The sequence below is a fragment of the Bison bison genome, unplaced genomic scaffold, assembly GCF_000754665.1.
Source record: "Bison bison bison isolate TAMUID 2011002044 unplaced genomic scaffold, Bison_UMD1.0 scf7180017864215, whole genome shotgun sequence".
Lineage (NCBI taxonomy): Eukaryota > Metazoa > Chordata > Mammalia > Artiodactyla > Bovidae > Bison > Bison bison.
Genome location: NW_011494787.1, coordinates 7,512,781 through 7,526,453, shown reverse-complemented (window position 1 = coordinate 7,526,453; position 13,673 = coordinate 7,512,781). Strand labels below are relative to the sequence as shown.

General features: G+C 39.3%; 1 pseudogene; it reads right to left on the bottom strand.

Moving 5' to 3' along the window:
- Positions 1-10,576: 10,576 nt before the first annotated feature.
- LOC104992506 overlaps positions 10,577-13,673 on the bottom strand; it is a 187,034-nt pseudogene continuing 183,937 nt past the window's right edge.

Here is a 13,673-nt window from a genome sequence, read left to right as displayed (position 1 = left end):
CAGGCAGATTCTTTACAGTATGCGCCACCAGGAAGGCCCATAACCCTGAAAAATACCAGTATTTAAGGAATGGTCAAGAAGTCTAAGCAGAAATGGCCAGAGAAGTGGGAGGAAAAAAAATAGAAGTGTGATAGCACGTCGGCAAGAAATAAGATAAAGTGTGATCAACAGGAAGTAATGCTCTTAAGAAATTGTGTAAGATGAAGAATGACAAGTTCCTTTTGGATTTAGCCAAAAGAAAATCATGGGGAACGCTGGCAAAAGAATCTTCAGCAGACCCGTGGGTGGCAGATCAAGACTGCCTTGAACTGAGATGTGAATGGGAGGCTAAATGACACTGCAAGTAAGAACTATTACAAGGAAACTGGCTCTGAAGGAGTAGAAAGAAGGACAAAGGTAGCTAAAGGTAAACATAGGTTGGGGGAAAAAAATGTTTCTAGTTATGAAAGACATACAGAAAAAGGTCCAGTAGAAAAGATCAAAATTAAAAATACTCTTGTTCAGTAGGTCTCCGAGAAGCAAGGAAAGCACACAAAGTTCTGGCCTTAGACAGGAGGCTAATTAATTATTAGTTGCAGATGGTGACTGCAGCCATGAAACTAAAAGACACTTACTCCTTGGAAGGAACGTTATGACCAACCTAGACAGCAAATTCAACAGCAGAGACATTACTTTGCCAACAAAGGTTCATCTAGTCAAGGTTATGGTTTTTCCAGTGGTCATGTATGGATGTGAGAGCTGGACTGTGAAGAATGCTTAGTGCTGAAGAATTGATGCTTTTGAACTATGGTGTTGGAGAAGACTCTTGAGAGTCCCTTGGACTGCAAGGAGATCCAGCCAGTCCATTCTAAAGGAGATCAGTCCTGGGTGTTCATTGGAAGGACTGATGCTAAGCTGAAACTCCAATACTTTGGCCACCTCATGTGAAGAGTTGACTCATTGGAAAAGACTCTGATGCTGGGAGGGATTAGGGGCAGGAGGAGAAGGGGACGACAGAGGATCAGATGGTTGGATGGCATCACTGACTCAATGGATGTGAGTTTGAGTGAACTCCGGGAGTTGGTGATGGACAGGGAGGCCTGGTGTGCTGCGATTCATGGGGTCGCAAAGAGTCAGACATGACTGAGCAACTGAACTAAACTAAACTGAGCAGCAGGAAAGACAGAAAGTTAGATGTGGATTCCCAGTAATGTATAGATTTGAAGAGCAGGGAGCTGGGCAAAATCGCTTATGGCTTATAGTCTTTCCAGGTTTCCATAATATTTCACTGTGGCCTCTTTTTAGCACTTGCCACATTTGTCTCACCCACTCCAGTACTCTTGCCTCGAAGATTCCATGGATGGAGGAGCGTGGTAGGCTATAGTCCACAGGGTCACAAAGAGTCAGGACTAAGCAACTAACACACACACACATTTGTCTCAGAGGTTTTAAATTTCCTGGTTCTATCTCTGTCAGGTTACAGATGAGTTCCATCCAATAAAAATATTATGTAAACCACTACTGTGAGCCACATGTGTAAGTTAAAATCTTCTATTAGCCACATTAAGAAATGTTTAAAAGGAGGAAGTATATTTTAATGTGTTTTTATCCCGATGTATCCAAAATACTATCATTCAATGTGTAATCTACATAAAAATTTAAAAATCAATGACGTCTCATTTTCTATTTTTTCATACCAAATCTTTGAAACCTGATATGTATTTAACATTACATTAAATCTCAATACAGACTCGTCACATTTCAAGTGATCAGTAGTCACATTTGGGCACTGACTACTATATTGAACAGTAGAGGAATGGATAGTAAGTGCCATGAGATTAGATACTGTTACTTGCTTCTAGTTTCATCTCTTTGGCTCAATCAATGGTTATTGAGCTGAAACTATATATAAAATGAGAACATCTATCAAACTAGTCATAGAATATTCAAGGATTTCTTAAAGAATATTTAATTGACCCAGTAAATAAAAATCAGCAGTGCCTATGTAGTGTTTGTCAGTTTTGCTGCTGGAAAAGTCATCTTTTTTCTCTTCAAAGGCCTTTGAGAAAGTGAGCTCATTTTCATGAAGAGGAATGATGCCATGTTAATTTGAGCAGTGTTAGATGGGATTAGGAAGCATTGTGACCAAATCAGGCTCAGTTGCTATACTCCAGGCTTTCCAACTTCTTTCTTTCCAGATTCAATGAGTATAGATGAATACAGAATTCATCTGATTTGGTATTAGAGCAGTTTGTCTTCTTTTCAGTAAACTTTACCATCTCCCCGACAGGTGAATGGTTTGGATTGGTAGAGGGACTGGGGAATTGCAGGCTCCTCACTACTGGATAATCATATTCAGGAAGCAAACAAGCATTGAGAATTTCTCTCCTCTCCAAAATAGTCCTTGTGCAGATGGAATTCTACTGTTTCTTAGAGATACAGCCCTCAATAGCGTCAGTGTTCTACAGGAAAGAACGAGTCATAGAATCATAGGCTGTTAAGGTTGGAAGGGACCTTAACTACCATATTATTCATGCTTCCACGCCCTCCTCTCCCAAGTTTTTAGTTTGTTAGTAAGGAAGTAGTCATAATACTACATTTCTTTCCATATTGATAGCAAGAATCAAGACCTTGCTTTAGAAGCACATTTCCTTTCAAAGTGTGGTCAGACCAGACTGAATGCATACTATACCCCTGTAGAATAATTCTTGGGCATGTGGCTTATATATTTATTTTGTTGTTGTTGTTTAGTCAGTAAATCGTGTCTGATTCTTTTGCAACCCTAGGGACTGTAGCCCACCAGGCCCCTCTGTCCATGGGATTTTCCAGGCAAGAATACTGGAGTGGGTTGCCATTTCCTTCTCCAGGGGATCTTGCAGACCCAGGGATCAAACCCACATCTCCTTCATTGAAAACAGATTCTTTACCACTGAGCCACCAGGGCTTCCTATGTTTTTTACAAGTGACCAAAATATACATCTGTACAAATTCTCTTCCTCTAAGTAGTTAACTTTTATGTATTCTTGAAGCAACAAATGTGTCTCTTTAAATGGATTCTCCCATTTATTTAAAATATCCTAAAAAAAAAAAAAAAATCCCGGCTATGTATGGACTTCTTTGTTAGTTCCTGCTACTGTACTCCCAGCTGTGGTTCCTGAAGAGCTCCCGAAAGATTGCTCGGCTTCGTCTAATTCCTGAATCATTAAGATTCAAGCCTGGTGGTATATTAGAAACTAAATCTCTGCCAGCAGGAATAAGAACATTAGTCTATAGCCCTACACCAGGTGTCCCTTTTCTCCCAAGGACTGCATCAGCACCAAGCTCTGCTTGCTTTATCTGTTCACACTTCCCTCTCTTCCTTCTGCATTTCCATTGCATGCCCCTGAGCTGCTTGCCCTTCTGGGCCCCTAGCAATGACCTCCGAGCCCAAGCCCAGTTGCCTACTTCTAGCTCCTGCAGATCTCTTCTTCCAGGTCTAGCTCCTATTCCCAGCAGCCTTAGTCACTGGCTGTTGCCCTGCTTAAACCCCAGGGAAACCCCCTGCTGGTACAACTCAGTTGCTTTACCTATTGCTAGGGATCAAGTCAGTCTCTCTTTTGTCCTGCTTTGTTTCTTTTCTATTAAATCAGACCTTTTGGAACCGTCACCGAAACCTAGTAGATTCCTAGTGTTATTCTGAATCTAGCAATTTGGACTTCAAACTCTCTTCCCTTGGAATTATCACATCTACCTTAGGATTATTCGTCCAAGCCTGAACGTCCTTATTTCCAGATAGCTCCCTCCCTACTCCTTTGCTGCAAGGCATAGCATGGTTCAGGCAAAAGTTATGTAGAGTGTCAGACTCTGGCCAGTTTTCAGAAACAGAATAATAAATACTGGTTTGTGTTACAGTGTCTTATTTCAGTGGGTACTAGGAGTCTTTCTGCAAGGTTGTTATATTTTTAGTGACTTTGTTTTACCAAGATACATTAATCATTTAACTAATTTGAAATATCTTGTTTAAAAGGCACTATCAAAACATTAGCTATATATAGGGCCTCATAGAGATGAGAAAAGAGATTCAAATGCTGTGAGTTGTGTTTATGTAGAAAATCAGATTCTTGTAAGAATGGAAACACATGTCATGTCGCACTGTGGACTGTTTTCTTCTTGCTTTCACCTTTTTTTTTTTTTTTTTTTTGCTTTTGAGATGCTGAGAAGAAACCCATAGTACAAAGTCAAGATAGATTTTTTAGATTTAGAAATCTCTATTATCAGGACTGTGCACACCAGAACACACCCTGGTTCCATATATTAGCCTGTGAAGACTTCATCATATATTAGGCGGCAGCAAAAAATGTGTTTATATAGCCATCTTGAAAATTGTCAGACAATACATCACTCGCAGGCTGTCATATAAAGTAAAACATTAAGGAGAATATTTATGGGGTTTTTGTGCTGTTCCAGCATTACAACTCCAATAAATCATCCTGCAGCATGTACCCCTCTTTCCTCTCTGCCTTTGTAAAAGCTGGGCAGACTAATGGTTGGAAGCTGGAAAGTCACTAGTCTGATAGACTGCTGACTTGGAGACTGGCGATTACACCATATCCTGCCGGATGTCAGTCCCCAGTTCATGAGCCCCCAAGGCACATTTCCCCTGTTTACACTCTGTATACTCCTGGCATGAAATTAAAACTAGTTTGTTATGAGAAAATGACTGCATACTATTAAAAGCATCCCAACTCTCAAACAGCACTAGAAAGCTGCAAATTAAAAAGATGCCAAGCGGTACCCTTCTTTTTGACAATGCACTGACACCGAGCAGTTAGAGACATCATGCTAGCAGTTTAGATTTAGGAAGTGCTATGAAGTAAGTAAAGAGTTTATCTTAAAGCAGCTGCGAAGCCCCTTCTGCCCTTTCTGGTGCTTTCTTGGTCTATGTTGATTCCTGTGTCAGGCTCCACGCTGCCCTTAGTGAATGGTAGGAAATGTAAGCAAAAGTCAGCAGCTTTCATTCTGACAGACACCGTACATTTAAGGGGAAAATGAAATATTGAATAATATTTCCAAGTGCCACTTTTAATATTCCATTCATACGGGCAGCATTGTGGACATAGCATTTGAAAGCACCTTTTTTGTGTTTTAATTTAAGCCTTGGATATATTTTGAGGTTGCTGATGGGTACTCAGTCAGCCAGAGATGCTAATGTATTCACAGCTTAGAAGCAAAAGAAAAGGCAATGGACTTGCGTTTTGAGTACCATTAATATTCAGTCCAGCGCTTTCACAGTGGGGACCCCTGGATGACATGACAGGCAGATGTGGAGGGCAGCTACAAACCCAGGAGGGGAGGGTGCTACCCAGGTCCCCCCCTTCATTTGTATTTCATCTCTGTACAATAAGCCTTGAAAAAGAGAAAACGATGAGTACCTCTAGGCTTTTATTTCCTTATTCTTTTTCCATGTCTAGTCGTTCACTTATACATAGATGAGAATGAATGTCTTTCCCGTATTTGGAAATCTCGTATCTTCTCATCAAGGTTACTTGGATAGCAGGTACAAAAATGCAAAAGTATCACCACAAAAATAAAAGAAATTGACATCGTGTAAAATATAGCTAAATGTGACACAATTATCCATTCCTTATATTTTACTCTGTTGTTTAAGGAAGACACATATAAATAAGTAGCACTTTTCTGTAATGTTATGAATGACCATGAAATCCAAGCCGCCTATTTGCAATAAGGACTTACTATAACTAATCTGTAGCAGTGTAGTAAGCATGGTCCATGTTGCCATGATCCCACTTGAAAATTGTGTTTATATATCTAATTGTTGGTTAATATGTTTACTTCCTCAATTAAAACACATTGCTTGAATCTCCAAATTTCCTCTGATTAAAGGTTTGCTTCTTTAAAAAAAAAAAAGAAGGGGCAGCACTTCCAAGCCTACTTCCTTAAATCATATTTTGAACTTTAGGTAAGTGAATATTAATATCAGATTTATGGACATTTACCTTAAAAAACAAATTAGCACAACAATTTGCATGCAGTGTGAAGTTGTTCCAATAATCTGAGTTTACATGCATTGCTTAACTTAGGGCCTCCCGACCCAAGGGCCAGATTTGTGATCTCAGAGAATTTCTTTGCTTTTTTTCTGAGATTGTGTGTTTGTAAAATAAAAATCTCATAACAAGACAAGTACTGCTACTCCCAAATTATTTTAGAAGATTGTGTAAGGAATCTGGTCAAATTACTGTGTCACAGTTTTTCCTCACAGATTATCTTTCTAGGGTGTGAAGTTCTTGAAGGCAAAGACCATGGCTATATAGTACCTGCACCTAATATAGTGATTGGCATGTCATTCAATAAGTAATAGACATTGCTGAATTACTTTGGCTTTGGAGGCATATAGATCTAAGATCAAAAAATGCCATGCCGTGTCTTATTTTGTGACTTTAAGAAATTCTTCAACTTTATTGTGCTTTGGTTTTAGCATCTGAAAAAAAATGAGGGAGAAAAAAAGGGTAATTTTAAATGAGAGAGGGATAATTTTTAATAATAGAGAAAAAGGTAATTTTGAAATTTACATAAAAAGGAACTTACTTTAAGAGCTGTCTCAAAACATGTAACTTCTTTATTCCCTCCACACCCTCTACATGGATATGGTAGGAAATGGAATATAAGTCTTGAGTAAGAGAAAGTTTTTAATATATGACTCTCCAATCTTTCCAGCAAACAGCTTTTCTTTTCTATGATGTAAAGGCATAAAGAGAATGTGCCTGGCATCAGGAAAAGTAAGTAGGCAGAAAAGGGAGGGGAAAGAAAGAAGGAAAAATGTTGACTTCATTGTGCTTAATTGAAGTAAGAATACTGGAGGGGTTGCACCTTCTCTAGGAGATCTTCTTGACCCAGAGATCGAACTCACATCTCCTGTGTCTCCTGCATTGCAGGCAGATTCTTTACCCACTGAGCCATTGGAAATTTGATGGTCTATGGGAGATGCTTGCTTTAATGCTGATGATAAGTACTGTGGCTGCCGGGCAAATGTGAAGTGGGTGATGTGTATCCTTGCACTGCTTTGCCTTTTCATGTCCAATCTTTTTTTTTGTACTTATGTAGAATTGACATAACTTTGTTAGTTTCAAGTGTACAATGTAATGATTTGACATTTGTGTATCTTGCAAAACGCTCACCACAGTAATCCAGTTACCATCCATCACCATACATAGTTACTATTTTTTTTTTTCCATGGTTGAATCTTGACAGTAGGTAGGAACTATTTTGGGCCTAGTTGTGTGGGCCTTTGAGGAGCTAAAAACCTTAAAGAGGATACTCTTCTCATCCAGAGATTTCTGTATCAACATAGAACTACATCATCCTTTTTAATGGCTGCATAGATTTCTATTGTGTGTTAATGTCATTATTTGTTCAAACATTTTTGTTATTAAGGAGCATTTTGGTTACAGCAAGTGCCCTATATACAAATGAGTTTGGTTTGTACCATACAAGAGTACATTTCTAAGTCCAGCAAAGTTGCCTAGGTACTCAGCTGACAGGATCAGCTACAGTATTGTACTATAATAGGTTTTTAATACTTTTCACACAAATAATACATAAAAATCAAACAAACACAAAAAACAAAAAATTCAATCTTATAGTGCAGTATGTCGAGGGCTTCCCTAGTGGCTCAGCAGTAAAGAATTTGCCTGTAGTGCAGGAGACGTGAGTTTGATCCCTGGGCTGGGAAGAGCCCCTGGAAAAGGAAATGGAAACCCACTCCAGTATTCTTGCCTGGGAAATCCCTTGGACAGAGGAGCCTGGCAGGCCACAGCCCATAGGGTCACAAAAGTGTTGGATACAACTTAGCAACTAAACAACATCAGTACTCTAAAAACCACAGCAGTATAGTACAACAGCTGACATATAGTGGCTGGCACACAAATTTGCATCTTTGAAAGTTTGCAACTTAAAGGTTTGTATGTAAGGAACTAACTAAGTTTTATGTTCCTATAAACAACACTCATGGACCTTCTTAAAAATATAACTAATATAAATCTGGTTATATTCTGATATATAATTTTGTATTATATTTCTCATTGAATCATTGGATCTAAGAGAACACATATTTAGAGTTACAATTCAATTTTTCAGACTGCCTGATGTTTGGGCCATATTTTCCTTTTCACTAGGGGAATGCTTAATGGATCAGGCACTGATATATATATATACACAGTGATAATGAAACACCCTTTGGTGTTTGTAAAATGCTTTCACATTCACTGAACATTTGGCTCTTATAACTATCCTGCGAGATAAGCAGGACAGCTATAATGTATTAATACATTGAGTAAACCAAGAAACTCCAAGACATGTGCTTCCCTGATGGTCCAACATGTGCCTCTTCAGTTTGCCTTTCATTACCCTCTCTTTGTGGAGGTAGGATAAGAGGTAAGGATAAGGCAGGATAAGTGTATTATAGTTTGGATCTATTATTTAAAAATCTGTGATATCTGTTACAAGAAGCCTGCTAGTGCCAACTGGCCTTTCATTTGCATATAATTTACATGTAGTTCAGTGGATATCATTGTATACAAAAGTCCTTAGTCCTTATTATCAAAAAAACACCATTTGGGGTAAAGGTAAGAGTCACACCTCTATGGCCAGCACTGTTGAGATATTTTACTACACAGAAAGAGGAACTGAACTATTCAATGCCACTTTGTCTCTAAGGACCACCTTCCCCACAGATTTTCTCACTGTTAATGCTGCCATTGCAAATATGCCAATGAGACTTGATTTCTCTTTTAATACCCTGGTCATAGCCCAGATAAATAACTCTTCATTTAATGCCTATACCATAACTTGGGCAAGTCTGGAATAATCAAGCAACATACTGTTAAGGGAAACTCAACAGAGAGTTCATGTCTCATTGATGTGCTGTTATAGACATTTGAGAATCTAATATAAATCATGGGTTCTGTTACTGATTAAACCACACACAAACACTCATATCTGGTGGAGATAATGTGATTGAAAATCCATGTCTTACTTTCTTGGGTTACTGCTTATTTCTTCCAAAAAACTTGTTCTTTCTTGGGTCTTGTCTTCATCTTAATAGCCAGCACTCAACACAACGTTTCTATTTACCTAGACTCTCTAAAGTATAGATCAGGACAGGCCAACATGTATTATTAACAAATTCAGGCCCCCTTCCCAGCACTTGATAGTTTCTTCCCTGACCTTAATCAATCAATGCCCTGATTCTACACAGACAACAGAAGAATAGCCATGTTTCTATATAACACAGCCATCAGGACACACACACAACAAAAGGAGAGAAACCCATACAGAGCTTAGGTGAGGAAGACCTTCCAGCCCTACTCTTGTTCTTTATCTCCCTCAACCTCTTTCTAATGTTTGATGTTATTTCCTTTTTATTTGCTCAAAGAAAGGACTTAAAGTTCTATATTATTTTGTGTACTAAGGGATTCTATGAGTTGAAAACCTCTTTCTCTCTGTATCTTAAACAGTTGCTAGGAGACACTAGCTAAACAACTATAAATCAATAAACCTGTGGTCTTATGTTCCCTGGAAATAGAGGAATAGTGTGTCCTTGTGCAGCAGAGAATATACTATAGAGAGCTGGACAGAATACTCAGAGACAAGATCTCCTAGCCCTTAACACAATGAGAGAAAACAGAATAACAAGGATGACTTTCTGAAGCAGGAACTTCTGAGATGAGATAGAAAACTAGGGTTTCAGGCAGAACTTAAAGTGAGAGTTAGTATCAAAAAAAAGAAATTGCTTTCTATAAAGCTATATAAAAGTTTTACAAGAGGAGATGAGTGAGGTTTTGGGTTTAGAGCATCTTAACAGGATGCTTTTCTGTCTAAACCGTGGTGCTGTGAAGGAAAGAAGGACCCCGTCTCGTTTGGTAATTTACTGGAGCCAGTTTCCTCTGTTCCTCTAAGTCTAGTGAAAATTTTTTTCATTTCCACCCCTGAAGAAATAAACCAGTTGTTTGCTGGGCCTTGGTGTATGGCTTCCCTTTTTAGTGCCATAGTCTAGGGCTAAACTTAAGGAGGTTTTTAGCTCCATTGTATGATTTAGGAGCAGTAAAAGGACTACACTGCTCTTCATCTTTTTGTTCTCACTCATTCTGTCTTCCCCTGAATTTCCTCAATCATAGATTCATGTCCTTGCCTATTAAAAAACTGACGTGTTAAATGCACGCCATTTGGAAGGAAGGAAGAGAGGGAGGTAAGGAGGGAATATGGACCCCAGTAAATGGTAATACTTCAGTCTTACCAGCAAATGCCTTAGAGGAATTAGTTGCGTGCAGGAGCCTCAGTAAGAGGAATGTTTAGATGAGGGTTAAGACCCTGAGAGAGGAAATAGGTTACTTACCTCAGCAATCTGGCCAGAGGTCAAGCAGGCCAGACCTCTAAGGATCATGTAATGTCTGAGAGGCCAAAAATGGAATTAAGGCATGCAACCTGGGAGGCCAGTTTGTGCTGGTCACTGTGGCATAGAGTGAGTGCTCTGTCACTGTGGTCTCCAAAGGCACATTCCACCCCAGTGACCCTTAGTCACCAATGCTTTTAACTCTGTTTCTCAGTGGTTCAGCCTCTTGAATATCATCTTTTCTGAAACTACACCATAGAAAACCCCAATCATAATTGCCACACAAATAGTAATGACCAGAACATTTTTCACAGTCGTCTTGATACAAAGGTGACTGCTTTGTCGTTCTTGCACTGTCAGTGACAGTTTCATAAAAGCCTGCTCGGGCCTGCTGACTCCCGTTGACCTCAGCACCCGCACATACTTGACTATCTGCCCCAGGAAATCTCCATATTGCTCTGCGGGGTTAGGTAGCAGAGAACAGTGTTAAGTGCTATATCCTGGGAAAGAAGCTGGATTTTAGCTGTGATGATGCACTAACACTTCAACATCGACCGGTCACTTCTCCCTTCCGGGACTGAGTTTCTCCATTTGTACTGGAAGAATTCATTCATTTTTATTAAGCAGTAGCTTCCTAAGGACCTGTCTTCACTGGGCACTGTGATTCTAGATAATCCTGACCTCCCTTTCTGCTCTATAATCCTCAGGCTTTGTTTTTTAGTCCAGGACAAGGCTAATCACTGGTTCAACTTGCTGCTGTGGATCATGACATGGTCTGTGTAGCCAGTCAAAAAGTTCCATATTTTAAAATAAGTGCTGTCCAACCCTCTCAAAAACTAAATTTGTGCTATTTAATTTCCAGCCCTCCCATGACCATTACTACTCTGCCCTGACCACCTTGATCCTGTATTAGCTGCTATTGGAAACTTAAAAAAAAAAAAAAAAAAAACTAGAAAGCACTTTGGACTCTGGCCCAGAGTTCTTGAGCTTTGCATCCTGCCATCCTGGTAAATTGGTCAGCATCTTGATCCCTGAATGGCCATCCTCATGATAAACCACCCGGCCTGACTTCTTTGCTACAGAGAGGCTCCACTGGGTACACTCAGTGCTGGCTTTCTCTCAACAGAATTATTCTGCTACATTCTAATCAGAGTTCTGACCGAACTCTGATTAAATATGCCAACCAGATGCTTATGGCAAATCATCAGGCAAATTCAGCATACTTGGATTGGTTTGTTTTTGCTGCTTATCTAAATAGAAATGCCAAACCACAAGCACTGCCTATTTTGGCTGGTAACAAACCACAAGGGAACAGAGCACCACATTTCTGTCACATCATCCCTTTTCCTCTGTTTACTTTTATTTTTGACTCTGTGTTAAATATCTGTCTGTGTATAGCCTTGCCTCCTAAGCACTGCTTCTCTTTGGAGCTTTGTGTTAGAAACATGCACACATATATATGCAATTAAATGCAGGCTTTGACTTTTCGCCTGGGAAACTGGAAGGATAAGGTGAGCTAAGCTTTTAATTACAAGTACCCATTCTGGGAGGCAGGGAATTTGAGCTTCCGACAGCTACCGCTGCTCAGCCTAATCCCATCTTTCAGGGAAGAAAAAGAAAAAGCCCACATGTATCTATGTACCAAAATGTTGACTTAATATAGTCGATATTTTTTTTTAATATTTGCTAAAGTAAACCCTGCTTGAAAACCACAGGAAAAAAAATACAGGTGTTGTTAAGGTGAAGGCTTAATGTACGTGTGATTTCTTGTAGATTATGGCATTGTCCTATTTTTTGTTTGCTTGTTTGTTTAAGGTTGTCTCATGATATACAGGAATACTAGTACTTTTTACTTTTATAATTGTTTTTATCCAAAGTCCCATATCTCTTTACAAATACAAATTACTGTGCTCTAATGTCATTGGAAATTGTTAAATATGCTCCAAAGAGGTTAAAGACTTTAAATCCCAATTTACAAATTAAAAAACTAGAATGTGGAAAAGCTAAGCTGCATTTGGGAATTTAAATTGGGTTTTGGTTGAAACAACTAGAAATGACAGCTGTCAACCCAATCCCTTAGTCCTTGAACTCATTTGATATCCTACACTTCTTGAATTATTATACGTGTAGGAAGACAGGTTGCCATTGTGAATTCAGACACTGAAGATCTCTTTTCCTCCAAATAATATATAATACCTCAAAATATCCTTGTAGAGTGGTGGCATCTTTCCATGTCAAACTTTAAAATATTTCTTTCTTATGGAAACCATTTTTTTTTCAGACCAGGGATTGTAAACATTGAGGTTGCTGCTGCTGCTGCTGCTAAGTCACTTCAGTCATGTCTGACTCTGTGTGACCCCATAGACAGCAACCCACCAGGCTTCACCATCCCTGGGATTCTCCAGGAAAGAACAATGGAGTGGGTTGCCATTTCCTTCTCCAATGCAAGAAAGTGAAAAGTGAAAGTGAATCATGACCAACTCTTCACGGCCCTATGGACTGCAGCCTAACAGGCTCCTCAGTCCATGGGATTTTCCAGGCAACAATACTGGAGTGGGTTGCCATTGCCTTCTCTGAATACTGAGGTTATTCTTTGCTTTTTTTTAGCAATTACTAGATGTCTACCAATTTGATTCAGTTTTGTAAGTTTTTTTTTTAATAGAGATATACATATAAATATAAACATGTCTGCATACATAGGCATGGATACTCACCTAGAGCCAGACATCCTGGAATGTGAAGTCAAGTGGGCCTTAGGAAGCATCATTACAAAGCTAGTAGAGGTGATGGAGTTCCAGTTGAGCTCTTTCAAATCCTGAAAGATGATGCTGTGAAAGTGCTGCACTCAATATGCCAGCAAATTTGGAAAACTCAGCAGTGGCCACAGGACTGGAAAAGGTCACTTTTCATTCCAATCCCAAAGAAAGGTAGTGCCAAAGAATGCTCAAACTATCGCACAATTGCACTCACCTCACACACTAGTAAAGTGATGCTTAAATTCTCCAAGCCAGGCTTCAGCAATACGTGAACTGTGAACTTCCAGATGTTCAAGCTGGTTTTAGAAAAGACAGAGGAACCAGAGAGCAAATTGCCAACATCCGCTGGATCATCAAAAAAGCAAGAGAATTCCAGAAAAATGTCTATTTCTGCTTTGTTGACTATGCCAGAGGCTTTGACTGTGTGGATCACAAGAAACTGTGGAAAATTCTGAAAGAGATGGAAAAACCAGACCACCTGACCTGCCTCTTGAGAAACCTGTATGCAGGTCAGGAAGCAACAGTTAGAACTGGACAAGGAACAACAGACT